This window comes from Drosophila sulfurigaster, unplaced genomic scaffold (genome assembly GCF_023558435.1).
Source record: "Drosophila sulfurigaster albostrigata strain 15112-1811.04 unplaced genomic scaffold, ASM2355843v2 ctg91_pilon, whole genome shotgun sequence".
Classification (NCBI taxonomy): domain Eukaryota; kingdom Metazoa; phylum Arthropoda; class Insecta; order Diptera; family Drosophilidae; genus Drosophila; species Drosophila sulfurigaster.
Window position 1 is genome coordinate 17,988 of NW_026909740.1, and position 13,798 is coordinate 31,785.

General features: G+C 46.5%; 1 pseudogene; it reads right to left on the reverse strand.

Annotated features, from left to right (window-relative positions):
• Positions 1-4,534: 4,534 nt before the first annotated feature.
• On the reverse strand, positions 4,535-11,370 carry LOC133850011 (uncharacterized; annotated as a pseudogene).
• Positions 11,371-13,798: the final 2,428 nt, after the last annotated feature.

Genomic DNA, 13,798 nt, shown 5'->3' on the forward strand with positions numbered 1-13,798 from the left:
CGCTACGTTCGTTAAAGAGCGTATCACGTTTCGTTGGACGACTTCGTCTCACGTTTTCGTGTACGATCTACGAATCGACTGCGACCCCGATCCCCTCATTGTCTCGTCACGGGACACACGACCTCGAGAGCGTATCGTAGCACGTGTTTGTTGCACGTTTTCGCCCTCGATCTACGAATCGTTTTCGACTGCGACCCCGACCCCGATCCTCACCGTCTCGTCTCGACCTCGAGAGCGTATCGTAGCACGTGTTCGTCATACGTTTCGCCCTCGATCTACGAATCGTTTTCGATTGCGACCCCGAGTGCGAGACCGAATGCGACCCCGACCTCGAGGGCGTGTCGGGACAAGCGATCTCGACCCCGACCCCGAGGGCGTCTCGGGACAAGCGACCTCGACCCCGACCCCGACTCCGAAGGATTTGTGTGACGAAACGCCCCCGACCCCGATCCCGATCCTTTCATCGCCCCGTCTCGGGTCGCGTACAATTCGTCACACAAATCCCACACTTGTCATTTCCACAGCTAACCCTAATTAAATTGCATCTTTATTACCTCACACTTGACATTTCAATAGGTGACCCTAATTAAATTGCATCTTTATTATCCCTAAATTGACATTAATGAGAGGTGACCCTAATTAGCACTTCCTTCACAAGAACTTGATTTGTATAGAAACTTGATATTCCAACTACTTAACTCATTTTTTCGACTTTTTATACAACCAACATGGGGTACATAGGATTTGATAGCCTGATAACCATAACCCTTTATCATCTTTACAGCTATCATCAACATTCATATATGCTACGACGGATTCATCAGTTATCAGGCCTGCTAACATCGATGGAAAGTGCGTAAGTACAGCATAGCCGTGTCTGTATTCATAGTTGATTGGGGTTGTGATTGTGAGGCTCTCGTTTCCTTGTTGTTCCGTGTTGGTATATTTTTCGTATTATTAAGTCATGAAGACAAACGTGTAAGCAAAACAAATTAACGTAACGATAAATAAAAGCTCAATAAATAAAGCACTATTGTTAATTAGAGATAATTTTATAAACGAAGTATGTTTATTAAAATAATGTATAACATGGAGAAGAAAACAATGATGTGTTAAATTATTGATTCTGAGTTCTCCCCAAGTATTACACTCTGTCTACATTTTAACTTATGATGACTTACTACCCAGTCGAAGCCAAAGACCCACCCCAGCCCTGAACTGAGCCGGCAAGTTAGCTAGACAGAGTAGGCTTAGACGAGTAGAACCTCGTGGTGTTCGTCACATAATTAAATGGCGCCCAACTCGTGAGGCCTATGAAAAATGTGCCCCAAAACAAAAATTTCCTCATCAAACTATTCATTCTTTGTATTGAAAACATAGGTGTATGAATTTTCTGCCTTCTGGATTGGCTGTTTACTGATGAGAACGTCGGAAGCAGACCAGGCGAAAATAACATACATAGCGGTGATTCATTAATTGATAGTGTTATCAATGAATTAAACCTGTTCTGGCCAATAATGTGATTAAGGAAATTTGTTGTAGAATTGATGAATTTCGATTCTCTACCGAATCAGTGTTAGGCCCAGTACACAATATTGTGTTGTGGTATTGAAATTGAGAATTGTTCAGTATTGGTTAATATCGATCTGTTCCTGTTTCAATCACAAACACTCATCAAATACGTTACTAATCAAAGTAGATTCAGCCTCTCAGTACTCACTTCCCATTATCTTAAAATCGCATTGAAGGGTAAGTCCCAAACTTAAAAACTTAAAACTTATAAACACTATATTATCGCTTATCGTAAACTTATTTTTGTCAATTACCTTGTCAATATCGAATACCGTACTAGTTCACATTCATTATGCCGGTTACTCGCAGCCACGAAAACCTCGCATCAGCTAGTTCACTAATTCTTTGCAAAATTTGCAATGATTTAAAATCGTCTGAATTTGAATTAGTAAAAAACCCCTTGTAGTCATAACTTTCACTCCGAATGTATATCCAATTGGCTCAATACTAGCGAAACTTGTCCAACTTCCAAAAGCCGTGCAGGATAGGAGATATTTTGGCTCAGAACAATCTGAAGGGTTAAGCATGCTTCATACAGTTGCAGCACCCCCAGTTTCACGCGATGCCTCGGGAGCCTCTGGCACTAAACCGCGAGAGCGACCCAAAACAAGAGCTAATCAGAGAGAGAATCTAATGAGAAATGCCGAACAACCTCCTTCTTGGCAACACAGGGCAAGCTTAGAACAAAATGTACCTACTTCCAGGCAGCATCAAAATGCTGCACGAGAAAGTCGCTTACCCCGAGCATCAATAGTACAACCGCACCCGTTCCAGCTGTGTCTGAACAACGAGTTTAAGGACTTATCACTTCTTCACTCGATAACTTTCGAGCTGAACTAGTCGCTACTATCGCTGATCAGGTTGAATTTGCCTTCAGAAACTTAAATATTGCCGCCCAACCGCCAATAGTTCGTTCCGAGGAACCGCAATTGGAATGGGATAACGAAATTCCAGATCCGAATAACGAAGGATCGGGGCAATCAGGAAATATATCTGGTAGTCTCGATCGGCCTGACCGAATTTCCAGTACCATTGTTAATTGGCATCTTAAGTTCAGTGGTACACCAACTGATATACCAATCGATGACTTTATATATCGAATAAATTGCTTGACCCCTCGTTGTTTGAGCGGAAACTTTGATACGTTGTATCAGTTTGCTCACTTACTATTCTCAGGTTAACATTCTATTGGAGGTTTCATCGTAGCTCTCATCATAGGAATTGGTATAATCTTTGTTCTCGTTTATGCGAAAGATACCAAAATCAAAGAACCGATGAAGACATAAAAGATAGCTTACGACGCAGGAAACAAAAGTTTAATGAACCTTTCGATGAATATCTGGATGCTATGTTGAACATAGCAGATACGCTTAATTCTCGTCTATCCGATACCGAATTGGTCTCTTATGTTAAACAGAATTTGAAACCAGATCTTCGACATGAACTATTACATGTTCCAATTTCAAATTTAGCTATCCTTCGTAGAGAATGTCACAAACATGAAGAATTCTACTCACAACTGCCTAAACATCAAAATCGATCGAATAACCCCAACCGAGTTATTCATGAGATTGCTTTAGAAAAGACCTGAGTTAAGCTCTGAAGACGAAGACTCATAATCAGCAGATGTAAATGCTATGAAGTATTCTGATAATTTCAAATGCTGGAATTGCGATGAAATTGGTCATCGTTACCAGGATTGCCTGAAATCACGTCGTATATTTTGTTATGGCTGTGGAAAACTTGACACATATAAACCAAACTGTACAAAATGTAAAACCAAACAGGAAAATTCGCAGAAGGGTATTCGCTTACCACCAAAAGCGGATATCCGCAATTAAAATAGAACCAAATTTCTAGAGTATTCTCAACCACCTGCTATATCGAATAACTTACCCGACTTACAAATTCATTGACATTTTATACCTTATCATTTGCGATTAGGAAAAATACACACATCTTCAAAATCACGTGCTGCTCATCGTATGCATACATTTTGGTCGAAAAAGCGTGTACTAAATTCTTATAGGATATCAGCTATCGTAAATAAAGACAACGATATACGACCCTTTACTTACCTCAACATTCTCGATCAGCGTTGTTTGGCCTTGCTCGATAGCGGAGCAAATAAAAGCGTGATCGGAGGAAACTTAGCAAAGTACATTTTTGAAAATAATATTAACTATCTTAAATCCAAAGGATTTGTTAAAACTGCTGATGGACAACCTCAAAAGGTCGCATGTACCATTAATCTTCCGATCGAGTATAATTCGACAAAGCAATCTTTTTGAGTTCCTAATTGTTAGCGCCATCACGCAAGATGTTATTTGCGGAATAGACTTTTGGAATAAATTTGGAATTTCTGTTAGTTATGTTAATGCAGTAACTGAATCTGAAATTGAAAATGAACCGATACCCAAATTGTCTCTTACAGTGATGCAAAACGCAGATTACAAGCAGTTGTTGATTTTTCCGTCATGCGAAACGGACGGCTTAGGAACAACAACACTTCTTGAACATTCTATAGACACAGGAGATAGTACTCACATTAAACAAAGATACTATCCCATATCTCCAGCTAAAGAAAAGCGACTTTGTGCCGAGATTGACCGCATGTTACGTTTAGGAGTAATAGAAGAAGCTTCGTACTCTACATGGTCCTCGCCTGTGGTTTTGATTGTTAAACCTGGCAAAGATCGCCTATGTCTTGATTCTCGAAAGCTAAATGCAGTGACGAAGAAGGACGCATATCCCATGCCTAGCTTAGAAGGTCTTCTAAGTCGATTGCCATCTGTTATGTGCATTTCCAAAATCGATTTAAAAGATGCCTTTTGGCAAATTTCTCTAGATAATGAAGCGCGACCAAAACTGCTTTTACGGTACCAAATAGACCCTTGTATCAGTTTACTCGCATGCCATTTGGCGTGTGTAACTCCCCTTATACAATGTGTCGACTTATGGATCAAGTAATTCCCGAATTTCCGGTGCCACAGTCCAGACGCCAACTGAGACGATTCCTGGGCATGACTGGTTGGTACCAGCGTTTTATTCCCCAGTACTCAACGGTCATCTTTGCACTAACAGAGCTGCTAAAAGGAAAGAATGGAATGAAGAGGCCCAACATGCGTTCGAAGCAATAAAACATAGACTATGTGCTGCTCCGTTTTTGCGTCATCCCAACTATGAGTTGCCATTCATAGTGCATAGTGGAGGGGGGCGACGCTTGTTGAAAAAAATAATAACACTTTAACTTTCAATTAATAGAAACTTGTAACTTGTATTGCGTTTTATTTCCACTTGAAAATATACATGTGCTGTTGTGCCGAAAATTTGAACATATGATAGAAGGCGGAATGAAAAAAGCACTAAAAAGGGCAGGGTGACCATCTTCAGAGGAAACCAAGCAGGTGTCTGTGCGTATGACACGGTCACACGCACAGTATACTAGCTTTGTCGTATCGATAACTCTCGATCGCGACCACACTGTCAGCTGGCCTGAGTGGTCACACCTGCAGTCATCTGGCATCAACATCCTCCCCCCCTTGCAATGAGTTGCAAAACGGTATCATTGTCCAAATGGACCGGACAGAATCCAACAAGGTGGAATTCTGGGCCATTGGCAAACCGTTGGTGCTCGGCAGGAGGCCAGGTAGGATGATGTGAGGATACATCAGTGCCGAGCACCAGGGACACCGTCGATGGCTGGAACCAGCGTTCGTCGGCGAGCGTGATGCTGCGGAATTGCTCAAGTTCTCGCCATCGACGGGTCGGAGGGTGCGGCTGCAGGTTGCGAGTCCACCTGCAGCAGCACCTTTCGACGGAACTCGGATGTCCGTGAGCGGATGATCGCCGTGCAGACGCCTTCCGTACCAACGCGGGTGACGGATAGCCGGTAGGCTGTTGCCAAAGATGCGCTGATACGGCTGGTCGCCGCGCACGGGTCGATCAGCGCTCGCATCTCAAATGTTTTGCATCCGGTGTCGATCAGGATGTTGGCCGTCGGAAGTATGCTCACAGCCTTGTCCTGCAGCAAGGATGCGAGCGACGTCGGAAAGGCCTCCTCGGACATCGGCGAGGCCGGTCGATGGGGTGACGGCGAGCGGGAGCGTGACCGTGGCGAGCGTGGCCGTGGTGAACGCGACCTTGGCGAGCGCGGCCTTGGAGAGTGGCCTTGTTGGGGTTCGGGACCGGGTGGAGACCGGTTGGTCTTCGCCTCGTCGCTGACGGTTGGGGTGAGCGCTGCGTGCCTCCTTGAAATGCAGCAGTGTGTGGTGATCCCCCCGACACACCCTGCACCTTCCCGCGCTGCGGCAGTATTGCTTGGGTGTTGGTGGGCCAGACAGTTAGGGCAGTACTGGTTGATGAGTACTGCTCTCAACCGTTTCTCCGCTGTCAGCCTCAGGAATCGCTGACACCTCCGGAGTGGGTGGATCCCACGGCACACGCGACACCGGAACGAGTTGGTGCCAGCGGGCGGTCCCGGTGGGTTGATGTATGTGATGGCATACTACATGGAATGAAACAAGAAAAAACAAACGATTATTGTAATAGCCTCTTTGCAATGTCAATGACACACGGAACAGGATAGCATAGGACAACACAGGACGACGAATAGGAGTACGGAATAGGATGTTATTCGTCCTTCAGTCCTTCTGACGTGGAGGGTCAGTCTTGCTGTCCATCGGGAGTAGAATAAGTTTGGCAACGGGTCTTCGGATGGTACCCCGCGCCGTGAGCACATCTACCACTCGAACCTTGGCGTCGGTGCCTGGACACGTCGTCAGCACCCGTCCTAGGCGCCATTCGTTAGGGGAGGTTGTCTTCCTTTATGACGACCATGTCACCGATCCGAAGGTTCCGGGTAGGGGATTGCCATTTCGTCCGTTTGTGCAGCTCCTTCAGGTACTCATCTTTCCAACGGAAACAAAATTGTTGGTGAAGAGCCTTCAGTCGCTGCCATCGATTGAGGATGGAGGTGGCCGGTTGGTTAATTGGTGGTTCCAACACCGAAAGAAGAGGGCCACCTATGAGGAAATGGCCAGGAGTGAGCGCTAGTAAGTCCGCAGGATCCTCGGACATAGGGGAAATCGGCCTCGAGTTCAGGCAGGCTTCGATCTTAGCGAGAAGAGTGGACAACTCTTCGAACGTATATTTCGAGTGGAGGTCGCCTTGTAAAAGAGTGCCTTAAAACTCTTTACGCCGGCTTCCCATAAACCACCCATATGCGGGGCGCCCGGCGGGTTGAAGTGCCAGGATAGGCTCTTGTGGGCATGTTGTGCGATGATGCACTCCCTTGTCGCTTCCAAGAAGTCGTTGGAGATCACCTTGTCAGCTCCAACGAAGGTTTTCCGTTGTCCGAATACATTTGGTGTGGACACCCGCGCCGTGCGATGAAACGGGAGAATGCGGCCAGGAATTTCTCCGTCGTGAGATCCGATGTTGCCTCCAAGTGGATCGCCTTCGTGCTGAAGCACACGAAGACGCAGACGTACCCTTTGGTGATGAGGCAGGCTCGGCCAGTGTAATTCTTTATTTCGAATGGGCCGGCGAAGTCGACTCCAGTGTGCGTGAAAGGTCTCGAGTAGGACGCCCTTTCCTTGGGCAAGTCCCCCATCATTTGGGTCTGCAATCTCTTCTTGTAGATGACGCAGACCTTGCAGGAGTTGATGGTGGATTTAACGAGGACCTTCAATTTGGGAATCCAGAACCTGGAACGGATCAGCCGCATAACGACTTGGTTACCCCCATGTAAGGATATACGATGGGTGAAACGAACCAGTAGTCGTGCAAAGGACGAGGAATACGATAGGATGATTGGATGACTCTCATCGTAACGCAGCGAGTGGGACGCCCTCAGACGCCCACAGGCCCGTAGAATCCCCTTGCCATCGAGGAAAGGGTTCAAGTTTCGGATTGAACTTGAGGAAGGAACCTGCTGCTTGGACTGCAGACATTGGTATTCTTGTGGAAAAGTGTGACGTTGAGCCATGACGATTAGCCGCTCTTGGATCCGTGACAGCTCATCCGCCTGGACCACGGTAGAGCTTGGAACTGCCAACTTCCGACTCCTATCGATGAATCGGAGAACATAGGCAGACGTGCGCAGTGCCCTGCCAAACTCAGAGAACCTGCTCAGGAAGTCGGGAGTCGGAGGCGACTTAGCGACGTTGCATTTAATCCGCTGCTCCAGCAGAGTCTCCGGAATGGGACTTGGAGAAGATGGCCATTGATCCGACGGGAGATGAAGCCACTCTGGTCCATGCCACCACAACGGATTACGAACCAATTCTTGTGGCAGGACACCACGGCTTGCCAGATCTGCCGGATTGTGCTCGGATCGCACATGCGACCAGTTCTTGGCGTCGCTGGCTTGGACAATCTTGGCCACTGATTGGCCACAAAGGTTGTCCATCGGCAGGGTGGCTTGTTCAACCAGGCGAGAACAATTGTTGAGTCGGTCCAAAGAAAGTCTGGAAACTTTCTGCTGGCAGGTTCAGGAGGAGGGCAGCAGATAACTCAGCCAACAGGACTGCGCCACAAAGCTCCAGACGTGGCACTGAGAGAGACTTGACCGGAGCCACCTTTGTCTTCGCAGTAAGGAGATGTGTGGAAACCTTGTTCGCCGTTTCCACACGGACATAGATCGCTGCTCCATACGCCCTTTCTGACGCATCACAGAATCCGTGGTACTGGAGCTTCACTCGTGTCTGGAATTGGACCCATCTTGGAATCCGGATCTTTCCCAGAGCAGGATAGCTCTGGAGGTACTCCTTCCATTGGAGTGAAAGATCCGTGGGTAGGTGCTCGTCCCATTCGAGCGTTCTCAGCCAGATCTCCTGCATGAAGATCTTGGCTCGGATAACGAAAGGGCCAGCCACCCGGCTGGGTCGAAAAGCTTAGCGATTTGCGAGAGCACTTCCCTCTTCGTGTAGGAGTCCTGATGGGCAACTTCTGGTGGCATGAAAAGAACTCGTCATCGTGAGCTTGCCACCTGATGCCCAGAGTTTTCGCCGTACTAGAGTCTTCGAGTTCGAGGAAGTCTTCTCGTAGTAGATGGTCCTTGGAATGTCCTTCAGCACGCTCTTATGGTTCGATGTCCATTTCCTCAGCGGGAAGCCAGCACTGTCAGGGCTGCACACACTTCCGTAATGGTCCGGATGGCCTCTTCTCTTGTGTGTGTCCCCGCTAGGACGTCGTCCACGTACATATTGTTGGAGATGACATGGCTTGCGAGAGGATACTCCAAGCGTATGTCATCAGCAAGTTGCTGAAGGACTCGTAGAGCCAGGAAAGGCGCACAGTTGACACCGAATGTCACCGTGTTCAACTCAAAGTCACGGATCACACCGTCCGACGTGCGGAACAGAATTCGTTGGAACGGTGTGTGCTTTGAGTCCATGAGGATTTGGCGATACATCTTCGTTATGTCCGCATTGAACACATATCGATAGTATCGCCATCGGAGGATCTGCATCGTAAGATCCGATTGGAGAATGGGCCCTGAATGAAGGATATCATTCAGACTCTTGCCATTTGAGGATGGACAAGATGCGTTGAAAACGACCCGCACCTTCGTTGTGGTGCTATCCGGTTTGAATACTGCGTGGTGAGGCAGGTAGAAATTAGGAGTCGTGCCAATCGCTTGAGGCGATATGGGTGTCATATGACCCAAGTCCACGTACTCCTGGAGAACGGCATTGTACTGTTCCTTTAGAGAATCGTTTCTTGACAAACGATTCTCGTTCTTGGAATTGAGCCAGCGCTATAGATCTGGAATGACCCAGTTCAATGCCATCGGGCTTCCGGAATGGAAGAGTCACCCGATATCTGCCACATGTGCTACGAGAAGTAGTCTTAACGAAATTCTCTTCGCAAACGAAGTCTGACTCCTTTATCAGCTTCGCTGGAATATCCTCCACCTCCCAAAATTTGGAAAGTAGGCTGTCGAGCTGTTCGTCTGCTTGGAGGGGCGACTCTTGTCGAAAACGCAGCAACAGTTGTCGACATACTCTGGGAGACAGGGCCGGTAAGAATCCAGCCAAACACGGTTTCCTGCCCAAGGAGTGAGCCACAAATGTTTGGCCGGGAGCCGCTCAAGATGACCGACGGAAGGATATCCGCGCCAATTAGTACATCGATCTGAGCGCTCTTGTAGAAATGTGGATCTGCCAGTTCTATCGCTGGTAGATCCTTGAGAAAGTTCGCGGCATATCGAAGGAGGGCAGTTTGCCTGCCAACTGTGGAATTACGAATGCCGAAGTCTCGATATGGAGCCTCGGCTTCGTCGGAGAACCAATGCTGAAGTGACATAACTTCTGCGATTGGGCCGCAACTGCGTGATTTAGCCCGGATACCTGGGCTCGCACGGACTGGAAAGGCAACTTAATGCGTTGGAACAAACGCTCAGAAATGAAGGTCGCTTCGGACCCGGAATCAATTAACGCACGTGCGGTATATGTAGTGCCCAAGTGGCAAACATTGATGACCGCCGTGCCGAGAAGGACATTCTGAGCGTTATTAGCAAAGAAATTCTGCACATTTGTTGCCGTTGGATTTGGAGTGGACTGTATGTTGGACGATGAAGAGGCACCATTGTGGGCACTGTCACCCCGATGGAGAAGAGTGTTGTGCCGCCCTTTGCATGTAAAGCAATTGTGCGCACTTGTACACTCCGGGTTGGTGACCTCTTGCGAAACAGTTCAAACAGAGACTTTTCTGTTTGATGTATGTCATCCTCTCGTTGACCGACATTTGCAAGAAACGCGGACACACCCGGACAGGGTGATTCTCCTTTGAGCACAAGTCACACGATTTGCTTTTCGGAGTGACTCGGGCCTCAAAGGAGTTGACTGCTTCGAATTCTGCGGACGGGATGGTCCTGCAGTCGCGATCTGTGAATTGGCAGTCTGTTTTACGTCCTCAATAGCTTCGAGCGTACGGTAACGCTCATTGAGGAACGTGCTCATATCCTGCCATGCGGAATTTTCGCTTTGTCCACCAACGACTGCTCCCACAACGAGAGTGTGAGCTTGGGAAGTTTGGACGAGCAGAGGAAAACAAGGATGCAATCTGCGAACGGGCTACAGACGGAAATGTCTGAATGCTCAAGAGCGGTCAAGCAACGCTGAATCGTGCTCTGCAGTTCCTTGATAGCTGCTCCGACTCTTGGGTAACCGTGGACAGGTTAAATAGGATCTTCAACTGGCTTGTGATCAACAAGCGCTTGTTCTCAAACCGTTCGCAGAGAGCACCCCAAGCCGACGCGAAACCATCGTTCGTCAGCGGAAATTTAGCTACTATTTCATTGGCCTCATCTGCGGTCTTCGAATTCAGATGGAAAAGTTTCTCGACCGGAGTCAACCTTGGATTGTTGACATAGATGGCCGTGAAAAGGTCACGGAAAGTCGGCCACCGCAAGTAATCCCCACGGAAAACTTCGGTGTCGACTGGAGGGAGCCGGCAGCCACTGGAGTATACAGGAGGAACGGATGGTTCACTCCTGCTGGACCCGGAAACCTGGGTAATTTGCCCCTTAACACGGGCGAGACACCGCTCGTACACTGCATAGCAGTGATCGTACTTTGCCTCCATCGCCTGTGTGCCTTCACCGTCGCCGTCTTGATGCAGTGCATCAGCACATGTGGAATAAGCGGCTTCGACGTTGTCCCAGAGGACTTGCAGCCGGTCACGACGGATTTCGTACGTGTGTACATTGTCGTCTTCGGCTGCAGGCCCTCTGACCCGACTCTCGAAATGCACCAGTCTGTCAGGGACGGCAACGAAATTGCTGAGAGCCATCGCACGGGTTTTGCTATATTTAGCTTGACGGAACGGGTAGTTGCCTGACTACGTAGAGCAGTCGAAGATGTGCGCAACAGCGGAGTCTTTGACGAAGCAGACGGCGACGGACGATCGACCTTTACTCGGAGTTGAGCGGCAGGTGTGGCGGATTGGGACCCCGAAGGAGCGGGCGAAGCGGATGACAGGCGACGAACTGTGGTCGGAAGCTTTAGCGAGTGTTTTGAGTCCTTTTCGCTCTTTTGGCTCTTGGACATACTATGCTTCGGCAGTCACTTTAGAGTCTTTTCTCAACAAAGACTCACGGTAAAGCGGACAGCCGAAAGCAAGCACAAAAGGATAGAACTTCGGCTGTCACAGGATAGTGAGCAAAAGCCGACACAAGAAAACAGACGAGGAACAAAATCGCTGTTGGAAAAACAAAAAAAATGTTTGAGTAAAACACAAACAGCAGCGTGAATCTTTATTTCTCGGTGTGATTGCTGCTGCTTATATACGTATACGGAAATGGATAATATATGTGTATATATGTGGGATATATGTGTGTATATACGTGTGTATATATGTGTGTATATATGTGTAATAATGGATAATATATATATATTGTGTGTATATATGTGTAATAATGGCTAATATATATATATATGTGTGTGTATATATGTGTATATATATATGTGTGTGTATATATGTGTTTATATATGTGTGTAATAATGGATAATATATATATACGTGTAACAATGGATTTTGAAAATACTGTATAGTTTCAATATTTGCGGACCATATACGGAGTGTATATGTGTGTAAGTGTCGTGTATGGAAATGGACGTGTGTATGTGTGTTGTGTGTGGATGTATATATGTCGTATGTATGTGTGTGTATATATATATATGTATATATATATATATGGAGTGTAGCGGATCTACGCGCGTTTGCTTATGAGGAGCAGCTCTCTTGTTATTTGAATATAACCAAAGAGAGCTTGCCTACACAGGAGTGTGTTAAAAGAAAAACAGACAAACGCGATACGACAGAAAAAGAAATAGCAAAGTACACACAACCGCGGCCAAAAACGGAAAATAGTAGCGAACTCTTTTAAACTGTATAGATACTTACACATACATATACATATAAGGATATATATATATATATATTGTGCCAAGTATACACAAAGTAGAAAAGATGGCTGAGAAAATGCCGGTCGAACGCTTATGTACTTATATATATGCTGTGTTACATATATATAAGTTACAAGGGAAAAAAAATATGGCGCGAACACGACACTTGCACAAATGTATGGGGAAAAAAATAAAGTGTATTACTTATCTTGTCAACCAATGCTATTGCTGGGGTCGAGCGATAAATCCGGCTCGAAGGACCAAAATGGGGAGGGGCGACGCTTGTTGAAAAATAATAACACTTTCAATTTCAATTAATATAAACTTGTAACTTGTATTGCGTTTTATTTCCACTTGAAAATATACATGTGCTGTTGTGCCGAAAATTTGAACATATGATAGAAGGCGGAATGAAAAAGCACTAAAAGGGCAGGGTGACCATCTTCAGAGGAAACCAAGAACAGTGTGTCTGTGCGTATGACACGGTCACACGCACAGTATACTAGCTTTGTCGCTATCGATAACTCTCGATCGCGACCACACTGTCAGCTGGCCTGAGTGGTCACACCTGCAGTCATCTGGCATCAACAGTGACGCTTCAACATATGGCATCGGCGCCGTATTAGCTCAACTTGATGCAGAAGGCAACGAACTACCCATTGCCTATATGTCGAAAAAAGTTGAACAAAGCACAACGGAATTAGAATGCTTGGCAGTTGTATTAGCCATTAAGCGATTCCGTATGTATATAGAAGGCCAATCATTCAAAGTTATAACCGATCATGCAAGTCTGAAATGGTTGATGAATCAAACAGACCTTCATGGCAGACTCGCTCGATGGGCGTTAAAGCTACAAGGAATGGATTTTCAGATCGAACATCGGAAGGGCAGTCAAAATGTAGTCGCTGACACTCTATCCAGAGCATTCGAAGAAAATGTAGATGTTGTTGAGCTCGAAATACTACCAGAGATAGATTTAAACTCGGATGCATTTCTCGAAAGTGATTATGTCGAGTTAAAAGAGAAGATGAGCAAATCAATCTTCCGGATTTCAAAATCATAGACGGATATTTATATTACAGAGCAGTATTGCCTTCCGACGTCAGCGAAGATATTGGCGATGGCTGGAAACTGTACGTCCCTACATCTCTAGAAATTCGGTGATAGTTTCAGCTCATTGTACCCCAACGTCAGCACATTGCGGCACAGCGAAGTGTCTAGAACGCATTCGTAGGCATTTTTATTGGCCACGAATGGTAGTGGAAGTGCGAGACTTTATCAGCAAATGCGATATATGCCCCAAAATACCCAAC